Source organism: Callospermophilus lateralis, chromosome X, assembly GCF_048772815.1.
Source record: "Callospermophilus lateralis isolate mCalLat2 chromosome X, mCalLat2.hap1, whole genome shotgun sequence".
Lineage (NCBI taxonomy): Eukaryota > Metazoa > Chordata > Mammalia > Rodentia > Sciuridae > Callospermophilus > Callospermophilus lateralis.
In genome coordinates this window covers 30,674,955-30,696,508 of record NC_135325.1, presented here as the reverse complement: position 1 = coordinate 30,696,508, position 21,554 = coordinate 30,674,955, and the positions used below count along the sequence as shown (strand labels likewise).

At 37.3% G+C, this 21,554-nt stretch overlaps 1 pseudogene; it reads right to left on the bottom strand.

Annotated features, from left to right (window-relative positions):
• Positions 1–498: 498 nt before the first annotated feature.
• Positions 499–21,554, bottom strand: part of LOC143639391 (dapper homolog 1-like) — a 79,286-nt pseudogene continuing 58,230 nt past the window's right edge.

Here is a 21,554-nt window from a genome sequence, read left to right as displayed (position 1 = left end):
GCTTTTGAATTCCAAGGCAGCACTAAAGCCAGATTAACAGATAGGTAGTTAATGTAGTTAGGTAAATCAGGTCTAAGTAAGATAAAGAAAATGGAGACCATTGTTGAGAATGAGTCCAGGAAAACAGAGCACCACCTGGGGACATTGAAATGTTAATGTCCCCAAGGCCCAGAATGGGTCCTAAGGAACTGTTAATGAAACAGCTCCCAGCAAACTGGGAAGTGCTAATCAAAAGCCGCCCCAGGCCCTTCTTGCCCAGATTACTCCTCCAGCCCACCTATATCTTCTACCTTTTGGCCTTCCCACCTGCATTCTATCACTGCAAGATAAAGGGAAACAAAGGACATGAATGGGCAGACTAAAAGAAGAACTTAGGATAAAAAAGGGAAGACCTCCCCCATCCACGGCTATTGCCTTTTGGGTCCCCTTCTTCCTCTGGGAGAAGTCTTTCAATAAAGCCTTCTATTTTCCACTCAAAACAGCGGTAACAGCACCTGGCTAGCAGCTCTCTAGTGGGGGCAACCTCTTGCTCTTCAGTTGTTCTGCGTTTGATTCTTTTGAGGATTGCTTCGGTGGGGAGAATGCCCTATTGTGCAAAGAGGATATTTTGCCAGAGAGCAAACACAGTTATTTCAAATTCTTAAGGATCACACCATTGCCATTGTTAGATGTCCCCAGTGGCCCTGACACACTCGCTCCCATCCTACAGATGCCCTTATATGGGATCAGCTATCATTTGGGTCCTGGGTTTGTTGGACCTTTGAAGGGTGTGTTGTTTTCTGCATGAGGCTCAGAATGTACCATTTTCTTACTGGATGGAGAATAGGAAGCAGACCTTAGCCTGGTTGGAGATGTGTTGTGAGTGAGCTATGCCATTAACATAGATTAAAAACATTTGTGTCTTTCTACAATGTCAGGATTTATTGAATAACACGCTACACCACTTTTAGTGGAAGCAGTTCACAGAATACTTATTATTCACATGATAGTCAACAAGCCAAGCAAACACAAGTTCTTTTATTGCAATCTTAATTTCTAACATCTGTAACACTCGAGTCACACATAATAGGTCACAAAAAGACTAAGAAAGAGTTAAAGCTGGATCTGTGCCAAGAGCATAGGCGGAGATAGAGATGAATTCAGAGTTAACTGTAGGTGGTCAGATAAGGGTTTTAATGAACCAGTTCTGCAGAGTTGTCAAAGCAGAGGGCTCAAGCAGATGGAAGTTTCAGAGTGTCATCTTGGAGTGGGCTGTGCATGATTGTCACGGACAGGAGAAATCAGACTATGCTGAAGCTCGATGGGGACAGTAAATCAGAGGTTAGTCGCTGTGGTGATTTTCCTGGGCAAGGCTTCTGAAGATTGTTCATGTGACCAGGTAATGTCTTAAAGGATTCCTCCTTTTATGGGTCTTAGGTGAAGGGGTTGTATCTGGTGAGGTTGATAAGCTCCCAGGTCTGGTGTTCCTGATAATTTGGGATGCTCACATGCTCAGGTACTCCTTGATTTACTTTTATAAATTGGCACTTAGGAGTTATCCATCAATTTGTGCCTTATGGTTGTGGTGGGCAGATGGTGGTTTACTTACACAAATAAGGCTTAGAGTCAGTTTGCCTTGGTACATGTACTCAAAATGGAAAATGGAGTAACTCAGATTAGGGCACAGCCTGCTCTCCATAAGATGGTAAGGAACTTTTGGTGGCATCTAGTTCAGATCCAACACAAATGTCATTGCTATGGTCCCCTTGGCCCATTGCCCATCAGACAAAGGAAAAACATTAGGCTCTACATAGCCACAGCATGAAGTGGACTGGTGTGGTGATATGTATCATTTCCATTTTTAGATACCAAATCACACTGGTACTTAGGATTTACATATGCAATGACATCAAGGGAATTGTGGTACAGGTTGGAAGTATAACTCAGTGGAGAGAATTTGCCTAGCATACCCAAAGCTCTAGGTTCTATCCCCAGCACCACACACACACAAAATAGAATAAATCTTGGTATGGAGGGGGTTATGGTAAATTGCTCTTGAAGCCTGGTGTTCACAGTGGCCTTCTTTTTAGTTCAGCCATCTTAAGAGATCTGTAGATTTGGGGCAACCATTTGAGATAGTCAAGGTTGCCTTCAATGGGCTGTAAATGCTGGTGTTGGAATGACAATTGGATAAATACTGAACACTGGATTAGAGGAACTGGGAAGGGATCCTGAAGCCCCTTCACTCAGCTCATAAAACCCTGAGCTAGGCCAGCTGCCTGTCTTCAGTTGCTCTTCTGATGTCTTTTCTACATCCAGTGTGAGGTTACTTATTTGCATGTGGAGTTCTTACAGTTGATTCAACAAGCCAGCATCTCCTCTTCTCAGACAGTTCTTGCCAAGCTGGCTGCTGTGGCGCTGCAAGGGCTGCAAAAAGGGAAGGAAATCTGGTTCTACTGTGCAACTGGTGTCCCTTTATGCTGTACCATAAGCATTTCCTTCATGTCATTATGTGTTCGATTTTTAAAAGTTTTATTGAGATACAATTCTCATAACATACAATTTACTCATTTAAAATGTACAAGTCAATACTTTTTAGTATATTCACATTCACAATATATTTAGACTATAACCATTGCTACTGCAATTTTAGACTGTTTTCATCACTCCCAAAATAAGCCTTTCAGCAGTCACTCCCCATTCTACCCAACTCCCTCTGCCCCTCAGCCCTGGCAGCCACTAATCTACTCTCCGTCCCTGTAGATTTGCCTTTTCTGGACATTTCATATAAATGGAATCATATACTTTATTCCACATTCTACCCAACTCTCCCTGATCCTCAGTCCCTGGCAACCACTAATCTGCTTTCCAACTGTATAGAGTTACCTATTCTGGACATTTTATATAAATGGAATCATATGTTGTCTTTTATAACTGACTTCTTTTACTTAACGTGTTTTTAAGGTTTATCTCTGTATAGCATACATCAGTACTTCTTCCTTCTTATGGTTGAATAATATTCCATTGTATAGCTATATCATATCATTTTCTTTATTCATTCACCATTTGATGGACATTTGTGTGGTGTTTGCTTTCTAGCTACTGTGACTGTGAATAATTCTGTAGGAACATTCAAGTATAAGTTTTTATGTGGACATATGTTTTCATTTCTCTTAAGTATATACTTAGGATTGGAAGTGCCAGGTCATAGGGTAACACTATATTTAATATTTTAAGGAACTGCCAAATTGTTTTCCATAGCTACTGCACTATTTTACCACCAGTAATATATGAGGGTTCTGGTTTCTCCACATATGCTTAATTTTGTTTTTAAATCAAACTTTCAAGACTGCCTACTTAGTGGTCTAGACTAAGATAGAAAGAATTAGAGATATAGCAGCTGGGTGCGGTAGCACACACCTATAATCTCAGCTACTTGGGAGGTTGATGTGGGAGGAATGCAAGTTTGAGGTCAGCCTTAGCAACTTAGTGAGACTCTGTCTCAAAATATAAAAATAAAAAGGGCTGTGAATGTGGCTCAGTGGTAGAGTGTCTCTGGGTTCAACCCCCCAGTACTGAAGAGATAGAGAGAAAGAGAATGTTCAAATAGCAAATATATTCAAGTGTTTGGGGGCTGCTGACAGTGATGTGAGCCTATTGGATGAAGAGAAGTCAGGAAAAAAAAGCCAATGTAAAGTAAAATAACACTTTAAACATTATCATCATCAACAACTAAGATCTTATCACCACCTGTTCTTTTGTACTTATTGCAAAAGCAAGACCAACTGTGTGTCTCTGTACTGGGCAGCATGCATATTCATATTTAGAGACTTAAACTAAAGACAAACTAAATAATTGTAGATAATTATATTTGAGGAAGAAAATGAAAAACTATAATATTATTTCAATTTAGTGTATTATCCAACAATATTTCTATTTTTAAAAAATATTTATTTTTTAGTTGTAGTTGGACACAATACCTTTATTTTACTTATTTATTTTTATATGGTGCTGAGGATCGAACCCAGGGTCTCACACGTGTGAAGTGAGAGCTCTACCACTGAGCCACAACCCCAGCCCTCCAACTACATTTCTAACCTCATCTCTCCCATTCCCTCACTGAAAACGCTTTTATAGTCAGTTCTATGACTCTTTTGGCCCATTTACCCCTGATTCTTTGTCTTCTCCTGTCTCTGAATACACAGCCTTAACTGCTCAGATTATTCATTTTGGCATCTTGTGACATATACTGTTGTCTGTACTAATTATTTAACTTTTGATGCAAACATGTTTTGTGTTCCTTCATCACTGTCTGAATGCAGTCAGGGTAATAAACTTGTATTAAACTTTCCAATTCAACAAACACGGGGATTAGGATGTGAGAATTTCTTAAAGGCACTCAATTTATCTTTGTTGAGTGATTTAATTCTGGAGCATTACATATAAATTTCAGTGATGTCACAAGATGAGAAAGCACAAATTTTTCTTTTCAATTTCTGGACCCTGAAAATAAGTTACCCACCCCTGCCATTGCCTATTTAAAAAAATAATATACTGGCTTCAGAAATGCAATACATGCAAGTCATAAATAAATGTTGTCCATAAGCTTATATTTAATCAAACATCCATTCATCTTATTCATGACTTATTTCCCACTTGAGTGCATACCTATTTACATACACACACACACACACACACACCAAACAACCCCCCCAAAACTTGACCTGTTGTGTTGGGGATGTAGCTCAGTTGTAAAGCACTTGCCTACCATGTGTGAAGCCCTGGGTTCAGTCTCTAGCACTGCAATAAAAAACAAAATAATGGCTCGGGAAGTGCCTCAGTGGTAAAGTGCTTGCCTAGCATGTGTGAAACCCTGAGTTCAATCCTCAGCACTGCCAGAAAATAAAAAATAAAATTTGTCCTGTCAGTATTTGCCTGTGAGTATTCAAAACTTGGGCAGCAACAAACAACAGGAGTTGCTGTTTGCGCAGAAGCCGGGAGATCTATTACCGGGACTGGGAAGGTAATGATCATCCTCTCAAACCCACCGAGAGATTTTATTCACAGCTTTTTATGCTGCAGTTTATGAAATAAAATAGTACACTTTGGGCAGCATAGTATACTTTGGTTTTATATAGCATCTTTCATCCAAGGAGTTTAAAGAAATTTACAAACATTACTCATTCACCTTCATAAAGTTTTTTATTGAATTAGCAAGATAGTCTACCATACAAAAGTTAAAAGTAATAAAAAAAACCATATTTTATATAATGACTATTTAAAACATATCCAATTTTCATATTCTTGACTTACATGAAATTATTCATCTTCTCATTAGTTTTAACCTCCAGGAGCTAAGGCAACAATGAACTGCTGAAGTGTATAAATAAAAAAGAGCATTTCAGAGTTCATGTCGCATTTGTCTTCCCCCTGCCTGACTGACAGCTTTAATTCTGGAGAAGGAGAAACCTGTGATAAATTTCATACCTTTCCAGTCCTATCTGTATTTCACATTTTCTGACAACCCTCTTAAGCCTGAAACCAGGTCTGAGTTCTTGAGTGGACATCAATAGCTGACATCAGTAAAGACATATTCCTGGGGCTCTGCATAATGCTTTTGTGACCCAATTACTTTTTCTTTATCCTGATATTGCAAAACTGAAATTTGCTTAGGTAACATGTTTATATCTGTTGGGGATGGAGTAGAGAATATTTTACCAGCTGGGGTAAAATGTAATAAAGCTACTTGAGGATGCTGATTTATATGTAATTGCATTAGAGGGCCAACTCTAATTTCATTCCACTGCTAGGATTCTTAAGACATGGTATTAGGGTCCCAGTAATCTCCACTGGTATTTTCTTTAAGTGGGTACTAGCTATTCCAATGATTTTCTTAAATTAACATAAAAGACAATGCTCAAAATTAATATTAAAATAATAGCATTGTATTAGAATAGCTTGCAATAGCAATAATAAAAGGGATTGTCCCTAGGAAAGTAGAAGCCACCATGCCTTCTGCCCCAGACATTTCCCAGTCTGTCTTTTTGCTTGTGGTCTATTTTTTTTTTTTTGGAAAAATTCCTGAGTGAATGTTGGATTAAATGCTAAGTCTAGGCTTAAAATGCTAAAATTATTTTGTAATTATACATTCATGAGACTCTAGGTTCTTACAAATGCCAAGGCAAATGTCAAGATGAATGTCTTAGTTTGAGTGTCTATAACAAAGTGCCAGAGAATAGGTGGCTTAAATAACAGAAATTTATTTCTCACATTTCTGGAAGCTAGAAGTCTAAGATAAGGGGGCCAGCATGGTCAGGTTCAGAGAAAGCACTTTTCTGGGCTGCAAAATGCTGACTTCTCATTGTATCCTCAGAGCAGAAAGAGGGCAGGAAAGCACTCTGGACTTTCTTCTCTAAAGGCATTAATCCCATTTGTGGAGGCTCCACCCTCATGACCTCATCACCTCCCAAAAGCCCACCTGCTAAGACCATCACATTGTAGATTAAAATTTCAATGGATGAATTTTGGAGGGACACAAACATTCAGTCCATTGTAATGAAGATAGAGAAAAAATTGCCTTTAGCTTTATTTTTCTAGATGAATTATTTTAAAGGACCATTTAACAATGTTCAAGTCATGTAGTTGATATGTGATTTTTTTTGTCCTATTTAAAGTAGTTCCTGTTTATCCAGGTTCATTTTCTATCAGTTAGCTGTAATAAACAACTCATAAGTTTTAATTTGTGTGTCATTCTGAGTAGTGTGATGAAATCTTGCCCTATATTGTTCCATCTTGCCCAGGACATAGATCACCCTTCTGTACAGTATATCTGTGCTGCTATACCCACTTGTCAGTCAGTAGCTATTTTGTTTGCGGGAGGTACCAGGGATTGAACCTAGGGATGCTTAACCATTGAGCCACATCCCCAGCCCCTTTTATTTTTTATTTTGAGACAGGGTCTCACTGAATTGCTTATGGCCTTTGCTAAGTTACTGAGGCTAGCTTTGAACTTGCGGTCCTCCTGCCTCAGCCTCCTGAGCCACTGGGATTATAGGCAGAGCCACCATGCCAGGCAGTACCTATCTTGATTATCAAATCAATTGTGATATTGCATTGCTTGTGTTCATGTAACCCTTATTTTACTTAATAATGGCTCCTGAATGCAAGAATAATAATGCTGGCAATTAGCATGTGCCAAAGAGAAGCTGTGAAGTGCTTCCTTTAGGAGAATATGTTCTTGACTTAGCAAAAAATTACATACTGAGGTTGCTAAGGTTAAGAACAGATCTTCTAATCCATGAAGTTGTGAGGAAGGAAAAAAAGAAATATGTGCTAATTTTACTGTCAAACCTCCAAGTGAAAAAGCTACAGCCACAGTGTACATAAGTGGTTATTAGTTAAGATGGGAACGGCATTAAATTATACAGTTCAGTACTGCCCGTGGTTTCAGGCATCCACTGTGGACCTTGGAACATATTCTCTGCCAAAAACAAAATAGTTATTTTCATGAGAAACGAGACAAAAAGGTCTCACTTATCATTTGGCGTAGTATAAGTAAAAAAAGGTGGATTTGTTGGGTTTAAAATGTTTTGTTAAAGATCATTAAAAAACATGAAAAAACAGAATAACCAACACATATCCTTTATTACAAAAAGAGCATTAACATTGGCCTTGGTGACTTTATTCTTTAAAAATATAATGAAATAAAACATTCTTTAGTTAAAGCTTCATCTTCTCTACCCTACTTCCATTTGCAGATAAAACCAATATACTAAAGTTGGTATGCATCATTCTCATATGTATTTGAATCCACTGAAGATTTACTATTGTTAGATATTTGTCTACTCCTAAATTGATAGAAATGAAATTTATTTCTATTTTTTTCATGATTTCAGTATTGTAATAAACTCTTGTACATATTTACTTGGGCACATGTGGGAGAGTTTTGCCAGGGTAGATAGAAACATGTGGAATCTTGGATTGTTGAATAGGCACTCAATCAACTTCACTATATATGGTCAACTAGCTTTCCAAATTACTCACAAAGGCTATTATAGCTCCAAATCCTCACTGTCACTTAATCTTATTAGACATTATTATTATTGTGATAGTAGAGATATAACTCAGGGGTGCTCTACCAGTGCACTACCCAGTCTTTTTTATTTTTATTTTGTTATAAAATTTTTATAGTTGGTTTTATATAGACTATTTCATGGTAAAATGATATTTAAACTTACAACTTCTGGATTGTAAGAGCAGTCGATATTTGAGCATATTTTGTATTTTACTCATTTGGATTTCTTACTCTGTGAACTACCTATTCAAATATTTTGGTTATTGTTTTATTGTCATTTTTTTTTGGGGGGGGGTACTGGGGATTGAACTCAGGGACACTTGACCACTGAACACATCCCAGCTCTATTTTGTATTTTATTTAAAGACAGGGTCTCACTGAGTTGCTTAGTGCCTCGCCATTGATGAGGCTGGCTTTGAACTCGCTATCCTCCTGTCTCAGCCTCCTGAGCCACTGGGATTACAGGCATGTGCCACCATGCCCAGATGTTTTATTGTCATTTTTATTAGTACATTGTTGATCTTTGTATGTTGAGGTTACCTTTGTTAGTCATATGTGTTACAAAAATACTCGCCCAGTCTATATTTTGACTTTGTTCTTAAGCATTATCTCTTCTTTCCTGACTCTTGTTTAAAACCTTTTTTTGGGGGCTGGGGTTGTGGCTCAGCAGTAGAGCGCCTGCCTCACACGCGTGAGACTGTGGGTTCTATCCTCAGCACCACATAAAAATAAATAAACAAAATAAAGATATTGTGCCCATGTATAACAAAAAAGAATATTTAAAAAAATCTTTTTTTTTCTTGGTACTGGGGATTAAGCCCAGGGGTGCTTAACCACTGAGCCAATCCCCAGAACCCCCCTGTATTTTTTTTTTTTTTATTTTGAGAAAGGGTCTTGGTAAATTACTTAGGGCCTGACTAATTGCTGAGGCTGGTCTTGAACTTGTAGTTCTCCTGCCTCAGCTTACCAAGATGGTGGGATTATAGGAGTGTGCCACTGTGCCCAGCTAAAAAGTTTAAATGGAGAATTTCAAATGTATACCAGAGTAGAAAGAACTGCATAGTATACCCCTGTGTGTCCATCACCTAGCTTTAACAATTATTATGTCCAATCTTACTTGATTTATACCCAACCTATTCCCAGCCTTCTTCTCACTACTTGCCCCTCATTGATTCCTCCCCTTGCTTCCTGAATTATTTTGAATTAAGTTTCAGATTTCATACCATTTCATTCATAAAAATTTCAGTCTGTATATTTAAAAGAAAAATTTTTGAAAAAACATAATGTGGCTTGATTTGTCATTGTTTTTGTGTCTTTTTCATATGTAAGGTTGTTTTTTCTTCAATATGATCTAATACATCAAAACATTTCAGAATTTTACTTTTCACATTTAATCAATCAGAATTATTTCTTTTGTGATCTACCACCATTTAACGAATAGTTCATCTTTTCTAGACTTATTTATAATGTCACTTTTATAAAATAAAATATGAAAATATATATGTGCTTATTTCTGAGCTATTTTTTCCAAAGGCCTATGAATTTAGTTTGTATTAAAAATAATATTTCTGGGGGCTGGGGTTGTAGTTCAATGGTAGACCACTTGCCTCACATATGTGAGACACTGGGTGTGAGCCTCAGCACCACATAAAAAATAAATTAATAAACAAAGATGTTGTGTATCCATCTACAACTAAAATAATATTGAAAAAATAATACTTTTAATTACTGTAGTTTTATAATGGGTTTTAATACCTGAATGATAAATCTTCCTTGTCATCTTTAAGATTTCCTTAGCTGTACTTGGTCCTCTACTTTCTTTCTTTTTTTAAAAAATATTTTTATTAGTTGTTGGAGAACTTTTTTATTTTATTTATTTATTTTTATGTTCTGCTGAGGATCGAACCCAGTGCTTCACACATGCTAGGCAAGCGCTCTTTCACTGAGCCACAATCCCAGCTCCGGTCCTCTACTTTCTTAAGAGTTTTAAATTGAGGTTGTTGAGTTCCTGAAAGATCCTGGTGAAATTTTGATTGAAATTACATTGAATTTATAGTTCAATTTCAGGAGACTTTATATCTTTATGATGTTGAGAATTCACATATACAAATGTGGTATATCTTCCCATTTATTTGTCACTTTTTTATAACTTTCCATAAAATTGTATAATATTCTTTATGAATGTCTTACAAATTTTTTGTTAGATTTATATCAAAGAACCTTAGCTTTTATTGTTATTTTAAAATTTTCATTATTTTTTGATGCTGGTATAGAAGAAGGGATTGGTTTTGTCTTTGAATTTTACATCTAACAACCTTGTTGAACAATCTCATTACTTCTTTTTTTTTAAGAGAGAGAGGAGAGAGAGAGAGAGAGAGAGAGAGAGAGAGAGAGAGAGAAAGAGAGAGAGAGAGAGAATTTTTTTAATATTTATTTTTCAGTTTTCGGTGGATACAACATCCCCAGACCAATCTCATTACTTCTAATAGTTAATTCTATAGAAGAATTAACTAAAGAAAGTCCTATTTCTTAAATATTTTAATTATTTTTCTTAATTGGCAAGAATCATCGACATAATGATTTATCAAATAAAGTAGTGGTAGTGGGGATTCTTGTGCTTAAGTTGAGAGGAAATATTTATAACATTTCATTTAACAGTCAAGGTTCAGGTAGAGAAGTGGAACATCTAGAAGATAGATATTTGTTATGCATTTGTTATAGGGATTTGACTTTATACAATTGTACAAACTGATTAACCAGTTTCTGTAAGGCTTCATGCTGAAACTTGTCCACATGGAAGACAGTGGGGGAACATGGATAGAAAGTGAGGGAGATCAAGGACAAGATTGAACCCAGTAGTACAAGCTGGAGCCAAGGACAGACTGAAAATTGTGTTAGTTCTTGTTGCCTCTGACCTGGATGGCCAGGACTCTGTTATAGTCTTTAACACACATACCTTGATCAGGTGTCAAGAAAGCCCACCAGGTAAAGAATCACTACTAGCTGAGGTGCTTCCTGAGGACAAAGAGAATACAGACTAAGTAGTGAAAGAAGATAGTTATGAATACCAACTATGACCCTGTGACCAGTTGTAGAAATGAGGATACCCATAGATATGACTATTTCTTTCTTATTTTAATGTGAATAAGTTTATAAACATGAGCTGAATATTTTAGTTTTCTTTCTTTCTTGGTCTTAACTACTAGGAACGCAGATCCACCTCACCCAGCCCAATAACTATAATGACCCTTATTATTGGTATAATTGTGGTCTTTTTTTTCTCAATTATTTCCCCCATTATTGTTAACCAATGCATATATTTTGGGAGGGAAGAGACTGAGGCAGGAGAATCATGAGTTCAAAACCAGCCTCAGCAATGGCGAGGTGCAACTCAGTGAGACCCTGTCTCTAAATAAAATACAAAATAGGGCTGAGGATGTAGCTTAGTGGTCGAGTGCCCCTGAGTTCAATCCCTACTACCTCGCCCATCCCCCGCCAAAAAAGAAATTAAATAAACAATGATTCTAGTAGTAACCAGCTTTTTGATATCTCATTTATTTTCCCATTTATGTAATATAGATTTTTAGTGGTACTGTGTAATTTTTTCCTTTGGAAAATATTTTACATAATAACAGTGATAACAGTGGCTGAAGGAAGTTTGTACCCTGAAAGGGCTTTATCAGTAAAGGTTCAATCAGAGAAAACACAACCACCAGGAATGAATACATGTCTATATATTGATGTGTTACAAGGATTAAACTTTAGGAAATTGTTGGAGCTAGTAAAAGAGTTTCTGTAAGGTTGTTGTCTTTACATCTGATGCTGGCAATTCAAGAGCAAAGGGCATGCAGCCAGCAAAGGAAGAAGGAAGTCAAGTAGGAGAGAGCAAGGACAAGTTGGAGACCACAAGCGAGAACTGGAACCTGTGAGGATGAACTGAAACCCATGTTAGTTCTTGTTGCCTCTGACCTTGCTGGTTCTGTTGTAGTCACTGCCTCATACCAACAAGGTAAATCAGAAGTAATAACATGTTGGAGTTACAAAATGGCTGCTGTTTCTCTTTTGCTCTCCTCATCTCACACTAGAAGCTTTCTTATAGCCCACCCTAACTGGAAGCATGGGAAGGGGCATGTAGTCAGTCTCTTTATCCATGGGTCCCCATCTGGGTTCTGTATTGGCAAATTCAACCAACTATGCATAAAAAATGTAGTTGTTCCTAGGATAGTTGCATCTGTACTGAATATATACAGGTTTTTTCCCTTGTTGTTATCCCCTAAACAATACAGTATAATAATTATTAATATAACATTTATGTTGTATTAGCAGTTATAAATAATGTAGAGATGATTTAAAGTATATAGGAGGATATGCACAGGCTATATGCAAATACTGCAGCAGTTTATATAAGAGGCTTGAGCATCTACAGGTTTTGGTATTCACAGATGGTCTTGGAACCAATCAATCCTGGATACTGAGAGACTACTGTAGTGGGAAATTCACTTCAGCTTAGGTAAGTTGACAAATTACAAACCCACCACAAATGCTTTTTTTATTTTTAGTAAACTTTATTGGGGTATGATTTATAATAAAATGGACTTACTTTAAGTGTAAAATGTGATGAGTTCAACAGTTGATACCAATCATACCAAATAACTAGTAACCAGTAGCATAATCAAGATAGTACACTTTCATCTTCCATTCAGAGTTCCTCATACCTCTTTGTAGTTAATCTCCTCCCTCTTGCCCTCAGCTCTAGGCAACCATTGGTCTGTTTTATGTCAATATAGGTTAGACTTGACTGTTCTAGAACTTTATATACATGAAATCATACAGAATATGCTTTTTTATGTCTGGCTGTTTTCACTCAGTTCAATAATTTTGAGATTCACCTATCAGTAATTCATCCTTTTTATTATTTAGTAGTATCGATGGCATAGATGTTTTCACAATTGGCTTATCCATTTCTCTGTTAATGGACATTTAGGTTGTTTCCGCTATTTGGCTATTATGGATAGAGCTGCTATATACACTCATATATGAGGCATTTTATGCACGTAGTCTTTTCTTATATATATGCTTAGAAGTGGAATTCTTGATCTGTTAAAGTATTTTGCTCATTTAAAAATTTGATTTACTTTTCTTCTTATGATTCAGTTGTAAGAGTTTTTTTTTTGTGTTGTAGAGACAAGTCCTCTTCATGTATGTATGTATATATATGTGTATATATGTATGTGTGTGTATTATGTGCACATGTGAATATATATGTATATAAATTGTATATATGAATTGTGAATATCTTCTAGTCTGTGGCTTTTTAATTTTCTCAAAGATGTGTTTCAAATAACAGTTTTACATTTTGGTGAAGTCCAATTTGTCAGTATTTTCCTTTTATGATTAATGCTTTTCATGTTTAAGGAATCTTTCCCTACCTAGATGTGGTGGCCCACACCCATAATTCCAATGACTTGGGAGATTGAGGCAGGAGGATTGCAATAACAAGGACAGTCTTGGCAACTTAATGAGACCCTGTCTCAAAATTTAAAAAATAACATCAAATAAAAAGGCTTGGCCATGTCAATTAGTGGTAGAACACTCCTGGGTTCAATCCCCAGTACTATAAAACACACACACACACATACACACACACACACACACAAATCTTACCTCAAGGTACATGATATTCTATATTCTCTTCTCTCAAGTTTTATAGTTTACCTTTTTTGATACTGAGGATTGAACCCATGGTCACTTTACCACTGAGCCATATCCCCAACCCTTTTTATTTTGAGATAGTGTTTCACTAAATTGTATAGGGCCTTGCTAGGTTGTTGAGGCTGGCCTCAAACTTACAATCTTCTTGTCTGAGCCTCCGAGTCACTGGGATTACAGGCATGTGCCACCACATCCAGCTATAGTTTAATTTTTATATTTAGACCTATCAGTTACTTAAAGTTAGTTTTTACATACATGGTGAACACTGATATCTATTTAAAGAAATATAGATACACAGTTTTTCTATTACTTTGTTACTCTTTTCAAAGAGCAATTGACCATAAATGTGTAGGTCTATTTCTGGTTTCCCTGTTCTGTTCCATTGATCTATATGTGTGTCCTTAGGCAAGTATGACACAGTCTTGATGATTAGCTTTATCATAAGTAATATAAGATGTTAAAGTCTATCCTTTTGCAAAATTATTTTGGCTATCCTTGGTTCTTTTGAATTTCCATGTACATTTAGTAATCATTTATCAGTTTCTATTAAAGAGCCTACCAAGATTTTGATTGAAATTGCATTGAATTGATGGGTAAGTTTGGTGACAGTTTAAATTTTAACAATATTGGGGAGATCCAAGATGGTGGGCCAGAGGGAGACAGCATTCTGTGTTGCTCCATGACCTGGGACTCAAGTAGTGAGAATACTGCTTCTCTTCAAGCGATATTCCTGCTCCTGCGCAAGAATTGCAGTCACTGTGCCGGTGCAGGGCTCCAGGCCCCAGCTCAGAGTAGGTCTCCCAACTACTTGCCCACACAGGACTACTGGGTGACTGAGCAGGACCATTGGCAGCAGCACCCCCGCAGAACTTTTGGCCACCCTCCTGAGCAGAAATCATGGACAGTGCTCCCATGCAGGACACCCGGCAGCTTCCCACACAGAGGAATTCCAGCCACCACTCCCGTGTGGACCTCTAGCTACCAACCTGGGGCTCCCTCGTCGCCGCCACCTTGGAACTCTGCAGCAGCACAGATAGTCCCCTACATGCAGTCACATGTCTGCACCTGAGAACGTCACATAGGCTCTGAAGTCAGCCGACAGCCACATATTGCACGCCACAGAGCTCGTCTCTGAACTCATTGTCCAACACCATTGCTCAGCTCCCCCCACCCAACTTGATATCCTACCACTGAAAGTAGGTGCCTCCATCTTGGGCCACCGTCATCACCATCTTCAGTGGGGGCAACTCCCAGTTTGGAACTCTGGCTGGCCAGGTACCTAGTTCCTAATTCCCCCCTTTCCCCAGCATCTCCCCAGCAGCCACGGGGATAATAACTCTATATCCTCACCTCCTACCTCCTCAGCGTATCATCCTACTACTCACCCCTGGTTCTTTGTCCACCATCAGAAACTGTAAACCCTTTTACAAACTTACTGAGTATATTGTAGATGATAATTGAATTCACCATTTCAGTATACTATGACCAAACTGTAAATGTCTTAATAGCAAACATTTGTTTTGGGGGGTGTATATTGTTTATATTGGGATCTGTTAATGTTGCCCTTCACCTCAAAGGAGAGGTATTGGATCCCTACAGGGGCACTGTAAACCTATAGAGTAAAAATGGTAATGCCTTGGATCCACAGTTCTATAAGGGAAGAAACAGAAGCAATATGAAGAGACAAGGGAAGAAAGTGGCCAAACAAATCAAGATACCACATTATTAGAATCTATGACTAGCACAGCAGAAGAAATTACAGAGAAGAAATTATAGAATATTTTACATAATTTAAAATATTCTGCAAATTAAAGGATGATGTAAGGGAGCAAATACAGGGCTGGGACTCAGTGGTAGTGCATTTGCCTGGCATATGTGAGGCACTGGGTTTGACTCAGCACCACATATAAATAAATAAAGGGCTATCAACAAATAAAAAAAAATAAAAAAAGCAAATATAAGCAGCAAAAGATCATTTTGACAAAGAGCCACACAAACAAATACAGGAAGCAAAAAATTACTTCAAGAAAGAGATAGAGATTCTAAAAAAAAACAAAAAACAAAGCAAAACAGAAATCCTTGAAATGAAAGAAACAATAAACTAAATTAAAAATTCAATTGAAAGCATTATCAACAGATTAGACCACCTGGAGACAGGACCTTAGACAATGAAGACAAAATATATAATCTTGAAAAGAATGTAGACCACACAATGAAAATCATAAGAAACCATCAGCAGAATATTCAAGAAATATGGACTAGCATGAAAAGACCAAATTTAAGAGTTATGGGGTAGAGGAAGGCATAGAGTTCCAAACCAAAGGAATGAGCAATCTATTCAATGAAATAATATCAGAAAATTCTCCAAACATAAAGAATGAATTCGAAAACCAAATTCAGGAAGCTTACAGGACACCAAATGTACAAAATCACAACAAATCCACACCAAGGCACATTATAATGAAAAGTCCTAACATACAGAATAAGGAGAGAATATTAAAAGCCATGAGAGAAAGGAATCAGATTACATATAGGGGAAAACCAATTAGATTATGTACAGATTTTTCAACCCAGACGCTGAAAGCTAGAAGATCCTGGAACAACATATATTAAGCTCTGAAAGAGCCAACCAAGAATCTTGTATTCACCAAAATTAAGCTTTAGATTTGATGATGAAATGAAAACCTTTCAAGATAAACAAAAGTTAAAAGAATTTACAACTCAAAAGCTTGCACTACAGAACATCCTTGGCAAAATATTCCATGAAGAGGAATTGAAAACAACAATGAAAATCAGCAAAGGCAGGCATTACACTAAAGGAAAAACCAAGTCAAGTTAAATAACAAAAATAAACAAATATGGCTGGGAATACAAATCATGTCTCAATAATAACCCCGAATGTTAATGGCTTAAATTCACCAATCAAAAGACATAGACTGGCAGACTAGATTAAAAAAAAAAGACCCTAACCCTGAATGTTAATGGTTTAAATTCACCAATCAAAAGACATAGACTGGCAGACTGGATTAAAAAAAAAAAAAGACCCAACAATATGCTGCCTCCAAGATACCCATCTCATAGGGAAATACATCCATAGACTGAAGGTGAAAGGTTGGGGAGAATCATACCACTCACATGCTTTGCAGAAGCGAACAGGGGTTTTCATTCTCATATTAAATAAAGTGGAGTTCAAGCCAAAGTTAATCAAAAGGGATAAAGAAGGATATTTCATACTGCCTAAAGGAACCATTCATCAACAAGACATAACAATAATAAATTTGTATGCCAAAACAATTTTATTTAGTTTTTCAAAAAACCAACTTTTTGTTTTGTCAATTTTTTTCAATTGTTTCTTTTATTTCTATTTCATTGATTTCAGCTCATATTTAATTATTTCTTGCCTTCTGCTTTTGCTGCTGTTTTGTTCTTCTTTTTCTAGGGCTTTGAGATGTAGCGTGAGGTCATTTATTTGTTGACTTTTTCTTTTAAGGAATGCACTCCATACAATGAATTTTCCTCTTAGTCCTGCTTTCAGAGTGTCCCAGAGATTTCAATATGTTGTGTCTATGTTCTTATTTACCTCTAAGAATTTTTAATCTCCTCCTTGATATCTTCTGTAACCCATTGTTCATTCAGTAGAATATTGTTTAGTTTCCAGGTGATGGAGAAATTTTTATTTTTTATTTTGTCATTGATTTCCAATTTCATTCCATTATAGTCTGATAAAATGAATGGTCTCTACTTTTTTGTATTTGCTAAGAGTTGCTTTGTGGCATAGTGTATGGTCTGTTTTAGAGAAGGATCCATGTGCTGCTGAGAAGAAAGTGTATCTGCTTAATGCAGGTTGAAATATTCTATATATGTCAGTTAAGTCTAAGTTATTGATTGTATTATTGAGTTCTGTAGTTTCTGTATTCAACTTTTGTTTGGAAGATCTATCCAGTGGTGAGAGAGGTGTGTTAAAGTCACCCAACATTATTGTGTTGTGGTCAATTTGACTCTTGAAATTGAGAAGAGTTCGTTTGATGAACATAGCTGCACCATGGTTTGTGGCATATGTATTTATGATTGGTGTCTTGTTGGTGTATGGTTCCCTTGAGCAATATGTAATGCTCATCTTTATCCATTTTGATTTACATTGGCTTGAACTCTACTCTATTTGATATGTGGATGGAAACCCCTGCTTGTTTCCGCACTCCATGTGAGTGGTATGATTTTTCCCAACCTTTCACCTTTAGTCTGTGTATGTCTTTTCCTATCAGATGGGTCTCTTGGAGGCAGCATATTGTTGGGTCTTTTTTTTTTTTAATCCAGTCTGCTAGCCTATGTCTTTTGATTGGTGAGTTTAAGCCATTAACATTCAGGGTTATTATTGAGACATGATTTGTATTCCCAGCCATATTTTATTTTTGATATTTAACTTGACTTGATTTTCTTCTTTGATTAGTTTTTCCTTTAGGGTACTATCTCCCTCTGCTGATTTTCATTGTTGTTTTTCATTTCCTCTTCATTGAATATTTTGCCAAGGATGTTTTGTAGTGCCAATTCTCTAGCTATAAATTCTTTTAACTTTTGTTTATCATAGAAGGTTTTTGTTTTATCTTCAAATCTAAAGGTTAATTTAACTGGATACAAGATTCTTGGTTGGCACCCATTTTCTTTCGGAGCTCGATATATATTGTTCCAGGATCTTCTAGCTTTCAGGGTCTGGATTGAAAAATCTGCACATAATATAACTGGTTTCCCCCTATATGTAATCTGATACCTTTCTCTCGTGGCTTTTAAAATTCTCTCTTTATTCTGTATGTTGAGCATTTTTATTATAATGTGCCTTGGTGTGGGTCTGTTGTGATTTTGTACATTTGGCATCCTGTAGGCTTCTTGAATTTGGATTTCCATTTCATTCTTTATGTTTGGGAAGTTTTCTGATATTATTTCATTGAATAGATTGTTCATTACGTTGGTTTGGACCTCTATGCCTTCCTTTATCCCAGTAACTCTTAAATTTGGTCTTTTTATGCTATCCCATATTTCTTGAATGTTCAGCTCATGGTTTCTTACCATTATCGCTGTGTGGTCTGTGTTCTTTTCAAGATTATTTTATCTTCATTGTCTGACATCCTATCTTCCAAGTGGTCTACTCTGTTGGTGATGCTTTAATTTCAGCTTTTAATTTGGTTTATTGTTTCTCTCATTTCAAGGATTTCTATTTGTTTTTTTTTTTTAGAACCTCTATCTCCCGGTTGAGGTGATCTTTTGTTTCTTGGATTTGTATATGTAGCTCCTTGCTGAAGTGATCTTTCACTGCTTGTATTTGTTTTCTTATATCTTCCTTGAGTTCACAGAACATTTTAACCATGTACATCCTGAACTCTTTCTCTGTCATTTTTCTGCTGTGGCTGCCAATGATTCTAATGATGTGGTGTCTTGATTTGTTTGTGGTACTTTCTTCCCTTGTCTTTTCAGATTGCTTGTGTGTCTTCCTTTCCAGCTCAGTGGGTCTGGGGTGTTATTGTTTTTACCTATGCATTTGTAGTGCTCTTGTAGGGTTCTAAGATCCCTCCTTTGAGGGGAAGGACAATGTTAACAGATCCCAATATCAACAATATATCACCTATGATCAATTTGTTGTTATTAAGACATTTACAGTTTAGTTTCAATGTACAGAAATGTTGGATTCAATTATTATCTAATATATAATCAGTATTTTCATAAAAAGGTTTACAGTTTCTGATGGTGAAAAATTAACTAGGGGTGGGGCATAGGACAGTATGCTGAGGAGGTAGGATGTGAGGGTATAGACATATATCTTAGGAAGTATGAAGAGGAAATCTAGTGAAGAGGGTGAGTAGCAAGAGAATAGAAGTAATTTAGGGTAGACAAGTACGTGGGAAGACAGTAGAGTACATAAAACAAACACACATGTATTTAGAAAAATACAGGATATTAAAATAGTAAAATTTGGAGGGGAAAGAAAAATGAAATTATAAAAAGAAGAAAAAAAGGGGCATATACAATACCTCTATATTATTTAGATGACTCAGTCCTCAAAATCCTATTTTATGCAAAGTTTTTGGTTTCACATATGTTGGGGATGTGAGGGCCAGAGGATAGAGGAGTAGAAGAGAAAGAGAAAAAAATAAATACTCAAAAGAAGAAACCAGGGGGCTGGGGATGTGGCTCAAGTGGTAGCGCACTCGCCTAGCATGTATGAGGCACTGGGTTCGATTCTCAGCACCACATAAAAATAAAATAAAGATATTGTGTCCACCTAAAAACTAAAAAATAAATATTTTTTTTTTAAAAAAGAAGAAGAAAACAGGGTTGTTGCTAGTTTTAGAGATCTGTATCTTTTCTGTTTCTCTCCTCATCTAATAGGTGGGGTAATCTGTTTTAAGCTGGTGTCTTTGCCCTCTGGATGGTGTAGGTAACCAGGATGGGAAGACTGGTCCTGGTGTAGGGCGCCTGGAAGTGGGGAGTTCCACTCGCCAGTCCCTGCAGAGAGACTGCACCTCACTCTCTTTTTGGGGCCACTCATCTGACTTGAGTGCCTAGTATTGTCTCCCTCTCTTGCTTGGAGATTTCTCAGCTCCTGGTCTCTCTGTTAGGCTCCAAACTTTAATCCCATCCCCTCTCACTTAGCAGTTCCCACCTGCAGAACCTCTCACATCCAGGCTCACACCAGGTGGGCAGTGTCCTGGTCACATTGCACAGCTGCCCAACTGGGAGCTGTTTTTGTGTTGAGTGGTCACTGTGCTGAGTTATCGCCACTGGGGGTTAGGGGGAGTCGGATACCTGGTACCTGGCCAGATGGAGATCCTATTTGAGAGCTGCCCCCACCAGATATGGAGAGAAAGGTTATCCAAGATGGAGTTGGTTTGCTTCCAGCAGTGGGGTGTCTGGTGTGGTGTGGGAGCCGGGCGATGGCCTTGTGCTGTGGGTAGGTAGTAGCTAAAGTGACCTGCTTGGGAGCCGAGCGCAGTCTGGAGTTCTGCAGAGGTACTGATAGGTGATTCTGCTAAGCCGCTTGAGAGCTGTGCATGGGCTAGATCTGCAGGCTTTGGGTTTCGGGAGCCAGGAGTCAGGAGTCCTGCTTGAATGTTGAGGCTCTGAGCCCTGCACGGGTGTCACAGTGCTGGTGATTTCTGCAGAAATCAGCTGTATAGGGGTCTTCTTACACTCTCTGAGATGCAGTATTCTGACTAGGTAAGATCTGGGTCACGGATCGATACTAGTTGCTGTCTCCCTCTGGCCCACCATCTTGGAATCCCCTGCCCCAAACAATAGAGCATCTACGTTCATCAAACAAACTCTTCTCAAGTTCAAGAGTCAAACAGACCACAACACAATAATTCTGGGTGACTTTAACACACCTCTTTCACCACTAAACAAACAACAAAAAAACCTATAGAACTCGATAATACAATCAATAACTTAGACTTAAAAGACATATAGAATATCTCATCCATCAACGAGTGCATACACTTTCTTCTCAATGTACAGCAGCACATGGATCCTTCTCTAAAATAGACCATATATTATACCACAAAGCAACTCAGCAAATATAAAAAAGGAGAGATACTACCCTGCATTCTATCAGATCATAATGGAATGAAATTAGAAATCAATGATAAAATAAAAAATAAAAGCTACTCCAACACCTGGAGACTAAATAATATGCTTCTGAATGAACAATGTGTTGCAAAAGATATCAAGGAAGAGATTAAAAAATTCTTAGAGGTGAGTGAGAACACAGATACAATGTATCAAAATCTCTGGGACACTATGA